The following is a 15,546-nucleotide window of genomic DNA, read 5'->3' on the forward strand; positions in this document are numbered from 1 at the left end:
CCTCTGGTTGCACAAGATCATGTCAAACAGTGCAGCTGTCATGACTGAATTCCCCCCCGGAAGACTGAGCAAGCAGTATCAAAGACCTGAACTTTGCCACTGATAACGTCCCCATGCAGCGTAGCCTAGGTATCAGCTGGAACATAGTCACGGACACATTCACCTCTCAAGTACAGCGAGATGACAGCCCTTCACACGCAACCGTGTGCTCTCAACCATAAACAGCATCTTCGACCCGCTCGGCTTTCTCTCACCTGTCACCATACAGGGGAGATCGCTGCTGAGAGAGCTGACCATGGAAAACGGTGAATGGGACTCGCCGTTACCCGGACACCTCCAAGCAGAGTGGATGAGATGGAAGTCCTCCCTACAATGCCTTCAAGACATACAGATTCTCCGCTGCTACACATCTCTCTCCACCTCTGCAGCCAGCACGAGAGAGTTGTGTGTGTTTGCAGATGCTTCAACCAAAGCAATCGTAGCGGTTGCCTACCTGAAGGTGACCGATGAAGATGGATGGACTCTTTTGTCTTATCTGTGTGTCAATCTGTGCCTGTGTCTCTCTGCCTCTCTGAGTGTGTGTGTGTGTGAGTAACTAGTGACAGGTGCGCACACGCATGCTCACTCCCTCTCCCTCTGACCCCTGAGCAGACACAAAAGCTTCAAATGAAGTCCCTTTGAGGCGAAAATTGTATAAACTTTGGCCTCAGGAGTTAGAGAAAGCACAGGTGCTCCCTGCTCCTTCCGGAAAAATCTCTTGTCAAAATAACATGGGAGTCTATGAGGCTGTGGAAGGGAGTAGTAGGTCAATTAGTGTGTACGGGGCCAAAACTCTAAAAGTGAAAGCTATAACAGTGTTATCACTGCGACCGCCTCGAATTTTCCTACGTTTTGATGGTATAATCATGTCTGTAGCTGGGCATTTGAGGCCACCATAGTCGAAAACGTTTTATTTTTTCACTTTAATAGTTGAAGAGTTTGTGTACAATTTGAAATTTGAATGAAGTCTGTAGTAGTAGTAGAAGTTGTTGAAATTGTAGAATGATTTGAAGTTTGTGTAATGTATTTTAAATGGGAAAATATTTGTAGAAAAAGTTGTATTTGTTGTAATTTGTAGAATATTAATAGTAGAATTTAGAAAAGTAATAGCTGGAATGGCCTGAATGAGCTGAATCTAGTGGTATAATTTTTATTTTTGTGGGACAAAATTTGTAGGAGTAGTTAGATGACGAAAAACGTACAGAAGAAAAATAATAACTAGAAAAAATTGTATTTCTTGCGGAAATACGGTGTGGATGCCCTCTGCCAAACTGCGTGATGCATTTGTGGAAATTTGTACGAAAAGGTGTGTGTGAAACGCGCACTAGAAAGAATGTGCATCCAACTTATTTACACGTGCATGCGCATGAAACACGTCTGAATGTATTTATCACACTGTAACACAGCAGTTGAACAGTGGTTCATCTACCATGACACTGGACCTTTAACTGCTAAAATACACCTGTTGTGATCTCATCAAATATGATGGCACAGATCACAACATGAACAGAATAAAAACACATGTATGTAATGTTGAGGCAATCTTAATTCACCTCCCCGAATTGGTTGATGCAAGATGAGCACTCAGAAGACGTGGATTCGTTCAAAGTATTTATTCAATTATAACAAAAGCTTTTGGAGATCCTACCACAGAAAATGTATCTGTTACAGCAAAAAGCCAAGTAAGATCTGAAGAGTCCCTGCTGCTTCAGTCTTCTTATACTCTTGTACACCTGTCCACTGACGTCACTCCTCTCTTCCTGTTCTATACGTGGCTGCCCTATATGGTTATATTTCTTTGAGCTGCCTAAAATAGTTTCCCCTTCTAAGGGTGCAGTCCTTTTGCACTGTCTGTGCAAACCTTTTTGAGACATTCCTGAAATAGCCAGTAGAAAAAATAGAAGTGGTCAGCATGAGTATGTGTCCCTGCTGAGTGGCAGATTATCTCCCTCAAGGAGATCACATTTTCCAAATCTCTAATTATCATGACTAGTTTTATTCAAAGTCAATAATACTAGGTGGCTCATTGTCATTCTTAATTATGTCTAAGGGTGTCTTTGTCACTCTCCACTTGTGGGTCCTCCAATTGAACAAGTGGCATCATCCCATGGATGTCTTTTTTCTCTATGGCAGCTGTTATCAGCCTTAGTGAGAGGGAACGGATACAGGGAATACAGCAACAACCACACATAACTATGATAGCTAAAAACATAGAAATAGAAATCATAAGGGACATAATAAGACCTTTCCCTTGTTTTTTTCATTCTTTGCTCACAGCTGCTGGATGTTGTCTTTCTTCTTTCTTGAGTTGGTGGTTTGGCACACCACGTGTAGGAGAGGAGCACTTATTTCACCTCCTCCCGTCTCCAGCTCTTCTTTCTTCGGGCCCTAGGGGTAGACTGCCCTGGTGCCCTGATCACCACCCGGGGATTATTCTGCCTCTGTGCTGGTGGGATCTATTTCTGAGCCAGCCGGCTCAGTGCTCTCAGCTTGAAGATCCTTCTGGACCTTAGTTAGGGAACGTTGTGGTTCCTCAGCCACAGCACACTGGCTCCTGTGGAGCCAGTTGTCGCCTTTGCCCTTCAGACGCATGGTATGGGAGGTCCTCTCCATGACCTGGAATGGCCCTGTCCAGCGCGGTTTGGACCACTTTCGTTTGATGACTCTCAACAAAACCCACTCTGCTTCTGGAGGTGCTGTCTTCGTGGCACTCTCCTGCTGGGCCTTCACCTGCTTGGAAAATACTGACACCAAGCCCTGTAGTTCATGGAAGTAAGCTTTAGAGATTAGATATTAATCATCACTTCCCATCAGAGGTAACTTAGAGTATGGTCCGGGGAAAGCCCTCCCCGTCTGGAGTTCATGTGGGGTGAACCCAGTATTCTGATTGACTGAGCTCCTAATAGACATGAGAGCCAGAGGTAACGCATCAACCCAATTCAATTTGGTCTGTGCACAGATTTTTTGCCAATTTGCTTTTTACTGTTTGATTCATTCGTTCCACTTTTCCTTGTGACTATGGGTGATAGACGGTACCAAAAGAGTGTTTTGGGGATATACTGGGAGAGTGGGATATACTAATTTACCAGAAAGTTGATTACCAACTTACCATCTTCCTTCTTGGTGGGGCATGCCTCTGGCCATCCTGTATACGCATCCTCACACATCAACACATACCTATACCCTCTAACTGAGTCTATCATATCCGTGTAGTCTATAATTATTTCACTCCCTGACTTTGTCTCTAAGGGGTACCTGGTTCTGGTCTGACAGTTGGTCTAGCGTTAAATTTTGTGCATTGTTCACATGTTTTGATTAAGTACTGGGCCATATCTTTCAGGAAAGGATGCCACCAATTTTCAAAATTTCTCATCATTTGGACCGCACCCACATGTCCCACTCCATGTGCCTCCTCCATGTTATCCAGCATGACATGGAAAGCTTTCTGGGCTGCTCAAAGGATCACACAAGCACCATGCAGCACACTCACCATGTGAGTTTTGTTCAGTGTTTTGTTGAAGAAATCATCAAAGTCGAATTGACATATTTGCTAGGGTGTGTTTTATTAAAAAGCATGCCGTCACACTGGTAAATTGACAGTCACAGAACATATCTGAGCCACCTCAAGCTGACCCCAAGGTCAAGGCCATATCCCCTGATAACTCATCAACGCTTTGAGATAGGGGCCTGAAATCTGCACCTGCGCATTGGGACAGCATGGTCGACCACGGTGTCGAGTTTCAGACCCGTGCGCCCTTCGGGAGGGTCAGAGGTCAGCCGTTCTGTACTTAACGAGGCCTAGTAGTTCAGGCTTAAAAACACCTGTTTGGTTTGTGAATAACTCATCAGCGCTTTGAGGCAGGAGGCTGAAATCTGAGTATGTGTATCAGGACGCAGGGTCTGATCAGGGCCCCTATTTTCACCCCCGTACCCCCTTTGGAAAGGTCAGAGTTCACCCGTTCTGGACACCTTTTTGGGAATAAATTGACAATGCTTTGAGGTAGGAGGCTGAAATTTGACTATGTCGTACGCCGTGGAGCCTTCTGCTGGGATTTTTTGGTCCTGTCACAATCCCATCACTGTAGAGCTAGTTAGCTTTCTAGAAGGTCTACAGAGTTGGGACTTTGGGAGCCTGACCCAGACCTCCATTTAGAATAGCACAGTGAGTTTCATGCAGTTCGGTGCATTTTTATGGCAGCAGCGAGGGCGCAGATTCGTGTAACGGCGTCCTTTCTCGGCCCCGCCCATCGAAAAGTACTGGGCCGATGTGGACCAGACCAACATCTATCCACTCGTCTCATGCCCCTGAACAACATACTAAAATTTCAGACCCGTGCGACTTGTAGAAACACATGTCCTCCAAAACCTCCACGCAGGTCAGAGGGTATAAGACTGCATGATTCTGACAGGACCCCAATGCTCAGGAATCCAGACGGGGCAAAAAAAATTCTACTGGACTTGTGGTTTTTTTTTCACCGGTTCATTATTCAGGGCCCCTGGGGGATCCTCTGTTCCAAATCTGGGGCCCCTGGGGTCAAAGGCTGCCGCGTGGCGGCCAAAAAGACATGTTTTTTTAGTGAGTCCCCCAAATCTGACCCTCTTCTTTTCCGGTCACTATCTCCTGATAACTCATCAAAGCTTTGAGGCAGGGGGCTGAAATTTGAGTATACGTATCAGGACGTGGGCCACAATCACTGTGCCGAGTTTCGTACCCGTGGCCCCTTGGGAAGGGTCAGAGGTCAGCCGTTCTGTACTCAATGAGGCCTACTACCTACCTTTTTGGGATTAACTTATCAATGCTTTAAGGCAGGGGTCTGAAATTTGAGTATAGATCAATATATATCAATAGACTTCCTAAACTGATATTTTACTACCCTACTTATACTGTGTACTTACACAGCCAAATATTTAATTGTCCTATTTGGATTCTATTTTTTTTTTCATGTGTGTGTGTATGTGTGTAATGAGAAGTAGACCACAAATGTGAGATATCGAGAGCTGTGAACACATTACGTGAGATTATTGATCTATTGGATTCATAGATGTTTTATGTACTATAGAGTGAAACAGAGACTGACACTGACTGAAATGTGTATTCAATATTTTATTCTGAACTTTTATGATAAACTTTAACTTTATTTCTATTGTGAATTTCAACATGTTGAACTTTGAACTGGGAACTTGTGGTGCCAACTCTGCAACCTGTGGTGGGCTGTTTTACAGATAAGGTTGCGCAGGTTCCCATGTGTCATCCCACACTTTGCCAATGTCAGGAAAAGTAAACAACAATAACAACAACAATAACACACACACACAATATAGGTTAAAAGGATAAGTTAGGTTGTGATTTATAAGAATGTCTAGGTTGAAATATCTTCTATATTCATGTCATGCTTTATACAATTTCATTTTAATCCAAATTAGTCAAATCAAATCAAATACTACTACTAGGCCTCGTTAAGTACAGAACGGCTGACCTCTGACCCTCCCGAAGGGCGCACGGGTCTGAAACTCGACACCGTGGTTGACCATGCTGTCCCAATGCGCAGGTGCAGATTTCAGGCCCCTATCTCAAAGCGTTGATGAGTTATCAGGGGATATGGCCTTGACCTTGGGGTCAGCTTGAGGTGGCTCAGATATATTCTGTGACTGTCAATTTACCAGTGTGACGGCATGCTTTTTAATAAAACACACCCTATCAAATATGTCAATTCGACTTTGATGATTTCTTCAACAAAACACTGAACAAAACTCACATGGTGAGTGTGCTACATGGTGCTTTTGTGATCCTTTGAGCAGCCCAGAAAGCTTTCCATGAATAAAATTGTTACTGTATATGAATATATACACAGTACAGCTCCAGCGCAAACTGCACACAGGAAATTTCATTTGTCCTTCTCAAAAGGTCTGTTGATAACAAGCTCTGTCTAAAAACAGACATTATAAAAAGCACATTAAACAGAGAAGTGATTAACTTTTTATTTTATCAGTCATAATATCAATGGTGACACACACAGTGTTTGTGCTGAGAAACGTTGATGATATTATTAAAAGAAATCCTTAACAACACGAGAAAAACACTTCCGGGCAGAGGGTCCTCGATTGTCCAATCAGATTGTAGCTCGCAAATCGTCAGTGGACGAGCATTCTGGGTAGTGTAGGCCTTTCCGCTATCCAAAACATAGGAATAAAAGGTTATTTCTCAGGCTAGAAGGAGAAAAAAAACATACTGAGGGCCACAACATGAAGCTATCTTATTGTTGAATTATCAGTGAAACTTTGGCGTATTTGTGCTGAGAAACGTTGATGATATTATTAAAAGAAATCCTTGACATAGTGAGAAAAACAGGTCCGGGCAGAGGGTCCTCGGTTGTCCAATCAGATTGTAGCTTGCAGCGTCATGTGTCGCTGTGGTCGGGTTATTATTGGAGTGAATGGATGGCTGGAGCTCTGCTCTGAGCGTCTCTTACCAGCGCAAACGGATTATACTGGAGTCAATGGACAACCCAGAGCGTTTCATACAGACGCGGAAGGGCACCTTTTACGTCGGTATCAAGTGTATTTATGGAAGAAAATTGACCAGTATATAGAAAACTGTCACCCTTATCAGTTTCATCATAGTACAGATCTTACCACTCTGCACCTCCCCTGGAACATCTCGGTAATTAACAGCCCACAGTTTATAATCAGGATAACTTTTCAATGGCTGTTTAGTGAAACACCACAGCTCCAGAGGTTCAGTCAAAGGTACAGCAGCTGTGAATGTTACCTTCATTACCTGGGTACACTCAACACTGTCTTAATCAGAGCTTTGTCATGCGTTGTCCACCACCATTTACCTTGAGAGAAAGTCAGGGGGTGAACAATATAACAGTCATCACATCTGTCAATTGGACACTCAAACATAACAGGGTTAACAGTTTGGTTAGTTTGGTTAATAGGCAGTTTGGTTAAAGCGCAGGAAATACAAGTCCTCATTGTCACCAACACGTGGTTCCACCTGGGAGACAAAAACATTTTTTTTTAGATATTTGATTAATACAAAATTTCCGTCATTAAAAGGATGAATTGGTTCCTCTGATGGTTTCGTGAACCATTCAGACACCTGTAATGATAAAATTCAAAACGTCAGTTAATCTTTTTACATATTCAGCCATAAACTCATCCGTCCAAAGCAGAGAAGTTTTGTTTGGTGTCAGAGGTTACCTTGTCCCTGTGGACATTAGACTCCCTATTAACATCTCATGAGGACTCAGTCCTGTTGTTGCACTTAGTGCACTTTAGATGGAGTACAGCACAATAGGCAGTGCGTCAGGCCATTTCAGACCTTTTGTTAGTACTGTTTTGGTCAACCGTTTTTTGATATTTGTGTTAATTCTTTTAACTTGACCAGAACTTCGTGGGTGATACGGAACATGCAACTGCAACTTGAACCCTAAGATATCTGACAGATTCTGCATGATTTTTTTATACAAAAACTAAATTTTGTCACTATCTATATTCTGTGGCACCCCAGACCTGGGGATCACCTCTTTTAGCAGATACTTAACAACTGTTTTTGTGTCTTCTTTTCGTGTTGTGAAACCCTCAACTTACTTTGAGAATCGCTCAGTTATGACTAACAAATATTTATTGCCTAAACAATTTTAATATGTACAGTCTATTTGCAAAAATAACCTGACAGAGGTTCCAGATGGTCAGGCTTCACTGTGCTATTCTTCTTTCTGGTCTGTTGACACGTCATACAACTGTCTACAAGTGTTTGTGAGACTTGTGTAATGCCTGGTGCAAACCATTGTGAACGAATAACATCATTTATCACCCCTCTTCCAACATGTGGTGGTCCATGTGCCACACGTGCCAAGACATGTAGGAGAGCTCTTGGGCAAACTAGTCGCCCATCCGGGTGGAGCCACAAGCCAGACTCCGAAATCAACTGCACAACCTTTACGCAACCAAAGACTTCTCTCCCTGTCATCAGCGTGATTTTGCATTTTCACGACATCAATAGCGGAAGGTACTGGAATTGGATTGACGGGTTGTGTGGAGGTATATTGATGGACCATGGAGGAGGAGGAAAGTGCGGCTTGTTTGGCTGCAGTATCAGCCATTGCATTTCCTTGTGAAACAGGATCATTTCCTTTAGTGTGGGCTGCACATTTTACAATCGCGAGCTGTGACGGGCGCAAAATAGCCTCTAATAGATCATTTACCAACGTGTGATGCTGTAATGGCTTACCAGAGGATGAGACAAAACCTCTCATTTTCCATAATTGTCCAGAGTCATGCGCAGCGCCCGAATGCGTATTGCGAGTCAGTGTAGATAGTGGCAACTTTACCAGAAGCAAGTATGCAGGCTCTACTAAGAGCATACAGCTCAGCTGCTTGGGCTGAAGTCCCATAAGGCAAAGATCCTTATCCAATGACTTCAGAATCATTTACTACTGCATAACCAGCCAAATGTGTGTTGTCAGATGGTAGCCGAACCATCAGTATAAAGAACCATATCAGAGTTTGGTATCGGTGTTTGCAGCAGATCTGGTCTCGGAGATGTGCACATTTTAATAAGGGCGATACAGTCATGCTCATCATCTGTATCAATCAATGGTAGCAGAGTAGCTGGATTTATTGGAGGTGAGCGCTTTAAAGTCATGTGGGGACTTGAAAGAATTATTGCCTCGTAACCTGAGCGACGTGCTGCTGTCATGTGTTGTGTTGCAGATGTGTTCAAAATGTGTAATACTGCATGTGGAATGTGCACGACACAGTCATGAGCCAGTACAATGGGAGAAGATTTGTCAATCAAAATGGCAACAGCAGCCACTGCTCTTAGACAACCTGGCATACCGAGAACTACAGGGGTCAGTCGAGAGGAGTAGTATGCAACAGGACGATAATGAGAACCATGTTTCTGTACCAGAATACCAGTGGTGAAGCCATCTCTCTCATGCACATGTAGATGGAACGGCTGATGATAGTCAGGCAAACCCAACGCTGGAGCCATTGTGAGAGCATTTTTCAGCTCTTGAAAGGCTTTGTGCATTTCCTCAGTCCACTGTACCACGGGTGGAGCTGATTGCAGTGTGGCGGCTCGTAAAACAGAGTCCATAGTTGCATATTCAAAAATCCAGTGTCTGCAGTAATTAGCCATCCCCAGAAAAGAGAGCATCTGTTTCTTGGTTGTGGGGGGAGGCATGTTAACTAGCATGTTTCACCCTCTCCGGTGACAAAAGGCGTTGTCCATCCTTCAGAACATGACCCAAATACGTCACCTCTGGTCGACAGAATTTCAACTTTGCCAGCGACGCTCTGTGACCACACTCGGCCAGTCTCTGTAGCAGCAAGATAGAGTCTGTGTGGCAAGCTTCTTTTGATGGAGAAGCTATTAGGAGGTCATCAGCGTACTGCAAGAGAGTGGAGCCACCTGGCAGGTGGAGCCCATCTAGATCTCTTTTTACCGCCGCTGCATACACCGTGGGACTCTCGACAAAACCCTGCGGCAACCGTCGCCAAGTGTATTGCTTACCTTTAAATGTAAATGCAAACAGATACTGGCTATCTGGATGCAACGGTATCGAAAAAAATGCAGAACTCAGATCAACGACTGTGTAGTGCGTGGAGTTAGGGGGTAAAGAAGCTAAAATCGAATTGGTGTCAGACACAATTGGAGCTGCAGGTACCACTATATTATTAATCGCTTGCAGGTCCTGCATGAACTGCCATTCATCAGGGCGATTTGCTTTGGGAATTGGTAAAATGGGAGTGTTACATGGGCTGGTAGTTTGAAGTAGCACATCTTGATCCAATAGAGACTGAATAACACTTTCAATTCCTACTACAGCTCTGTGAGGCAAATTGTATTGTCTAATCATAGGTAGCTTAGCATGAGGCTTAAGTGTGACTTTATGTGGCGGAGCCGAATTTTCAAAACCTACATGATTTTTATGTTTAGCCCACAAAATAGGTGGAACCTCAGACAATTCAGAAGGAGGTCCATACTGTGTGGGAAGAGGCGGCTGATAAGTAACAAATGTAGACATAGGTAATTGCATATGTTCATCTAACGACAACATATACAGTTCCTCCCCTAAATATGTTACTGTTTGGTGTTGAGAAGCTGGTACAGCTTCTCTCAATGCCTGGCACTGAGCCACCATGTCTCCAAGGTGTTTCAGCTCACAGCCAAGTGTGACAGCCACATAACGATATGTGGACATGAATTTTCAACATTAAACAACCTCTGCTGTTCACTAGATAGTTGGACTGGTATGGCACATCCCTGCGGACCAACAAACAAACATTGTTCACATTCTAACCCCTCTTGTTTATTTAAAAACCTGGAAACCGATTGTTTATACTCCTCAGAAGGGTTAAATGCTGCAGTACAATGACAATGCAAAAGAGGCCTCATTGTAGACATCAATGTTGCACATGGCGGAGATGATTTGCCGATTTTCTGAATATCTAAAACAGTGAAACTGGGAAGCATATTAAAACCTATCAATTCCCAGCAATACAACTGTCTTCCGTACTCTGCAAAAACTAAAATGCTAGAGCGGCTTTTTCATCAGGGAGGGTCAAAAACAATCCATCCGGGGTGCACTGAATAGTAGCATGCAGTTTACAAAGCAGATCCCTCCCCATGAGATTAATTGGGCTTTTATCAGATATCAGAAAAGAATGCATCACTTCAGAGCCTTCACCAGTCCGCAATGGGAACCCCGGAAACGCCTACAGTGGTGATAAAGTTGGATGTAGGTGTGCATACATGCTCTGCAGTTTTTACAGTAGAAATAGTTGCTCCACTATCTACCAAAATTTCAACAGTATTTCTATTAACTTGAACGGGCATTATCAGGTCTTCGGCGGGATTACTAGAAAGTTGAATTGTTGCAGCTTGAATATGAAATGGTTGTTCTGATCCCACCCTCATTCCTGTACAAAGCCATTGCTTTGTTTATAGTTGCCTTTCAGTCTTGGGTATGTCAGTTAAAGACAGTTTACAAGCAGCTGCCACATTTGGTTTTAGATTCTACAGAAACTCTCCACAGCGAAAATTCATATTCATCTTGTTCTATTCCAGCATTAATATCCTACTTTGTGTAAATCATGGTGTGAATTCAGGCGTAGACTATTTTGCTTCCTGGATGCAACAAACTACTTTTGAGAAATCAATACATTTTGTATGCATTTGGTTATTGCATTTTTTACTTCAACATTTAACCAATAAATCAAAGTTTTGGGTGAGGCCATTACCCACCCTCAGCTGCTCAGGGAAAACAAACTCATCTTAACACAAGATCCACTCAGTTCTACAAATGAACTGGATTAAGTGTTTTTCTGAACTCAGAAGTCCATGGTTTTCAAACTGCTATGTTGTCAATCATTATTTTTACAAGCATTTATTGAAGATGTCTGTGACACTTCAGAGGCAGGGGGAAAGTTGTTTTCCTATGTGCCTCTGTGTTTTTGGTCTGCCTAATCGAGTGTAACATCAGATTTAGGCATTTATGTAGTAGCGTAAACAAAGTGTGCTTTTAAGTAGAGTTAGTTTGATTTTTTTAGCTTGACATATACAGTTATTTCTATTATTATTTGAGCACAAACTGCACAATTATCGATTCATAATGAGCACCATGATTGGAGTTGAAGTTGATTCTGAGTTGATTTAAAGTGTATGAAACATATTCATCAAGTTGAAACATGTGTTAATCAAGTTTAAAGAAGATTGTACTACACCAAAATAGTATGCGATGATTGTTACAATACTTAACTTCAAACACTTGAAACATTTTTTCTTTGCAGTAGAAATAACCTATATCCTATGACAATTTAAGTAAAAGGGTTACATTTTAAATGAAGTTGAACAGAGCTATCTTTAACAGTATAATCCTTGAAGAGGGAGAGCAGAGATGTTGTTTTGTTTCGGCTTTACAATCTGCACTTCCTCGTCACTAAGGTCTGTGTAAGGCTCCTCCTCTCTGGGTCTGGCTCCTTCTCCTTCTAAATCTGACTCATTAGACTGTCTGCTGTCTTCCTTCTCCTGTCTGTGCATAATCTTGACTTTCCTTTCTAATTCACTACTGTAGCTGTTAGTAGGAAAAGTTCATCCTCTGCCTTAGTTTGTGATGTGCTTGGTTGTTCATCTACAGTATCATTGCATTGCAAGAGGGCCTTGTATTTAAAAGTTGCAGAAAGACGAAGAGCACTTTTCCATTGTTTTTTGTTGTTCCGACAGTGTTATCCCGACCTTGGCTAAAATACTCAACAAATCATGGGGAGCGAGAATCTTGGCTTGGTGCTTTGCCCAGCCATACATCATAGCTTTTGCACAATTTTCCAAATTATCAACATGTCGCTGCTTTATCTTAGCCATTTCTAAAGCTCTAGTTTGCAACTTAGCTTCTAGTACTTGCATTGACACATTTGGCACTTAGATCAGTTACCTTTTTAAGTCACTAGATTCAAACTTGCAGCTTTTGTCACTCACTCTCACACCACCACTACATCTTTTTACAGACCAGTCAACCACACTTGCATACATTATTGGATGCATAAAAGAGTCCCAAGTCCAGATGACATATTAAAAGAAGCAGAAACAAACATGAACTCCAGCTGGTACTGGTGTAGTTAACTTCCTTTCTTTAGGCTCCTACACACATTACTGCTTACCACAGTCATCTCATACAGCTAGAATCTTGTCATCTACGTAGCTGCTGTTACAATGTTACTTACTTTACATGCAGTATTACTGTAACTTTAGCACTATCATAATAGCCTAGTCACTTTTATACTAGTGATGATGCATATGACAGTGTTCGTTGATATGCAACACTTGTTGATCTATCAGATTCATGAATATTTTTATGTACTTAAGCCACAGTTATAGGCTGAAACAGAGACAGACACTGACTGAAATGTGTATTCAATATTTTTATTGTGAACATGAACCGAAAGCTCCATGTTGAACTTTGAACTTTTGTGATGATTTTGTGGGCTGGTTTACAGCTCTGCATGTTGTTCTGTAGACATGTCATGCTACATACAACTTCACTTTAAATGAGTCCAAATACATGAACTGACATGTGTACTGCATCATTCGTGGATTATTAGCATATTCTTAAATGCATAAAGTGTGATGAAGAACTGTTTTTAAAAGAAGTATCAAACAGCTATTGTTTCCCTTTTCGCTTTGGATAAAGCGTCAGCTAAATGGATAAATGTAACTGACGCCAGACAGGAAGTGTCACGGGTCCATTAGATAGAGGTAAGATAGTCACGTGGCTCTAGCCATCAATTTACATCCTAAGAAAAAATTCTCTAAAGTCTGTTTGACACTACTGCACAGTAACCACTGTGACACCCCTGCAGGAGCAAAACCTGGTTTTAAAACGACTGCTGCCCGTCAGGCAGCTACCACTTTGGTTGGCAGGGCAAAATCTGTGCATGTGCTTCAGTGCATAAGGGGGTAATAAAGTGTATCATATCATAACAATATTTTCATGTTAAACAAAATATATCTTACTAATTAGCACGTGCTTGTACAACTTCCTCATCTTTAAGTGGATCTCAGGTACCACCCCTTCTACTGGATCCACATGGTGTATAATGTCCCTGACCATTTGGCCTTTCCAGTCATGATGGCTCAGGAAAAGAACAGGTTGGTAGCCCAGGGCATGTAGTTTGAAAACCTGCAAGAACAATAAAGAAAACTTTATGCATCGAAACTAGTTTGACTAATTACAGGAGAAGAACGTGTGGTACAATGTAGGCACATATGGGCCAGAACAAACTCAAGAGGTACAACACTGACAAATAATATTACATTAGATTTTTCTCATCTTTGACCACATACAACGTTAAAAATGGCCTCTAGTAGTACTGCCTGATTATAATATGAATTTAGACTTAAGGAAAGTTACTGCTTGGTAAATCTGAATATTATTAGTCCTTTGAGAACATTTAAACAGTTGATTGTTTAAAGAGGAGATTTAACTGCCTATTGCCATCAACCTTCAGCCTTACATGCCGGGCCCTCCATCTCTGGTGAAGTAGCTTTAAAACCATAGACATATATATGTAGACGCCGCATTGAGCGCTGAATACTATGTCAATGTCACTGCCATTTTGGATGTGGCAAAGTAGAGCGCAACACTTAAGTTGCAGAGTGGCAACACACGGAAAAGGTGTGCAAAAGTATTCTTTTCCAAGGTTTTTAACTTGGAAACACACACAGACTTCAATTGTATAGCTGTATAGGTATATATGTTCATCAATGTGCACCCCCCTCCGTGTGTACTTTTGATATATTCACACTGTTTATACTGCTATATCTACACTGTGAATATCTTTTTATATTTGTCATATTTATACTGTTTATATTTGCTGTATTTTCTTTTAGATCTGTTTAAACTTATTTTATATTTCATGTTTATTGCTGTTTGCAGCAGGGATATATATATATATATATATATAATATATAATATATAATATGTATATATATATATATATACACACACACACCCCTCCTGGAGCTGCCACCTTTTTGCGGTGGAGGGGTTTGCGTGTTCCAATGGTCCCAGGAGCTATGTTGTCGGGGCTTCACGCCCCTGGTAGGGTCACCCAAGGCAATCAGGTCCTGGGTGAAGCGCAGCTCAATCACCCCTGATGAATATAGATACCTATGGAGTCAGGTCTCCCTTGCCCCGACGCAGGTTACCGGGCCCCCCCCCCCCGGAGCCAGGCCTGGGGGTGGGGCTCGCTGGCGAGCGCCTGGTGGCCGGGTCTACACCCATGGGGCCTGGCCGGGCACAGCCCGAAAGGGTGACATGGGCCCCCCCTCCCATGGACCCACCACCCATGGGAGGGGTCTCAGGGGGCAGGTGCAAAGAGAGATGGGCGGCAGTCGGAGGCGGGGACCCTGGCGGGGGTGGGAATGCTTGTTTCCCCCCGGCTCGGCGCCTGTACGTTGGGGTTCACCCCGGTGGACGAGAGGGTAGCCTCCCTTCGCCTTCGGGTGGGGGGACGGGTCCTGACTGTCGTCTGTGCCTATGCACCGAATGGCAGCTCAGAGTACCCACCCTTTCTGGAGTCTTTGGAGGGAGTGCTGGAGAGCGCCCCCTCTGGGGACTCCCTCGTCCTCCTGGGGGACTTCAATGCTCACGTGGGCAGCGACAGTGAGACCTGGAGGGGCGTGATTGGGAGGAACAGCCCCCCTGATCTGTCCAGAGCGGTGTTCTGTTATTGGACTTCTGTGTTCATCATGGACTGTCCATAACAAACACCATGTTCAAGCATAAGGGTGTCCATATGTGCACTTGGCACCAGGACACCCTCGGTCGCAGTTCGATGATCGACTTTGTGGTTGTATCGTCGGACTTGTGCATGGCCACATGTTTTGGACACTCGGGTGAAGAGAGGGGCGGAGCTGTCAACTGATCACCACCAGGTGGTGAGTTGGCTCCGATGGTGGGGGAGGATGGCGGTCAGACCTGGCAGGCCCAAACG

Source organism: Larimichthys crocea, unplaced genomic scaffold (genome assembly GCF_000972845.2).
Source record: "Larimichthys crocea isolate SSNF unplaced genomic scaffold, L_crocea_2.0 scaffold461, whole genome shotgun sequence".
Lineage (NCBI taxonomy): Eukaryota > Metazoa > Chordata > Actinopteri > Sciaenidae > Larimichthys > Larimichthys crocea.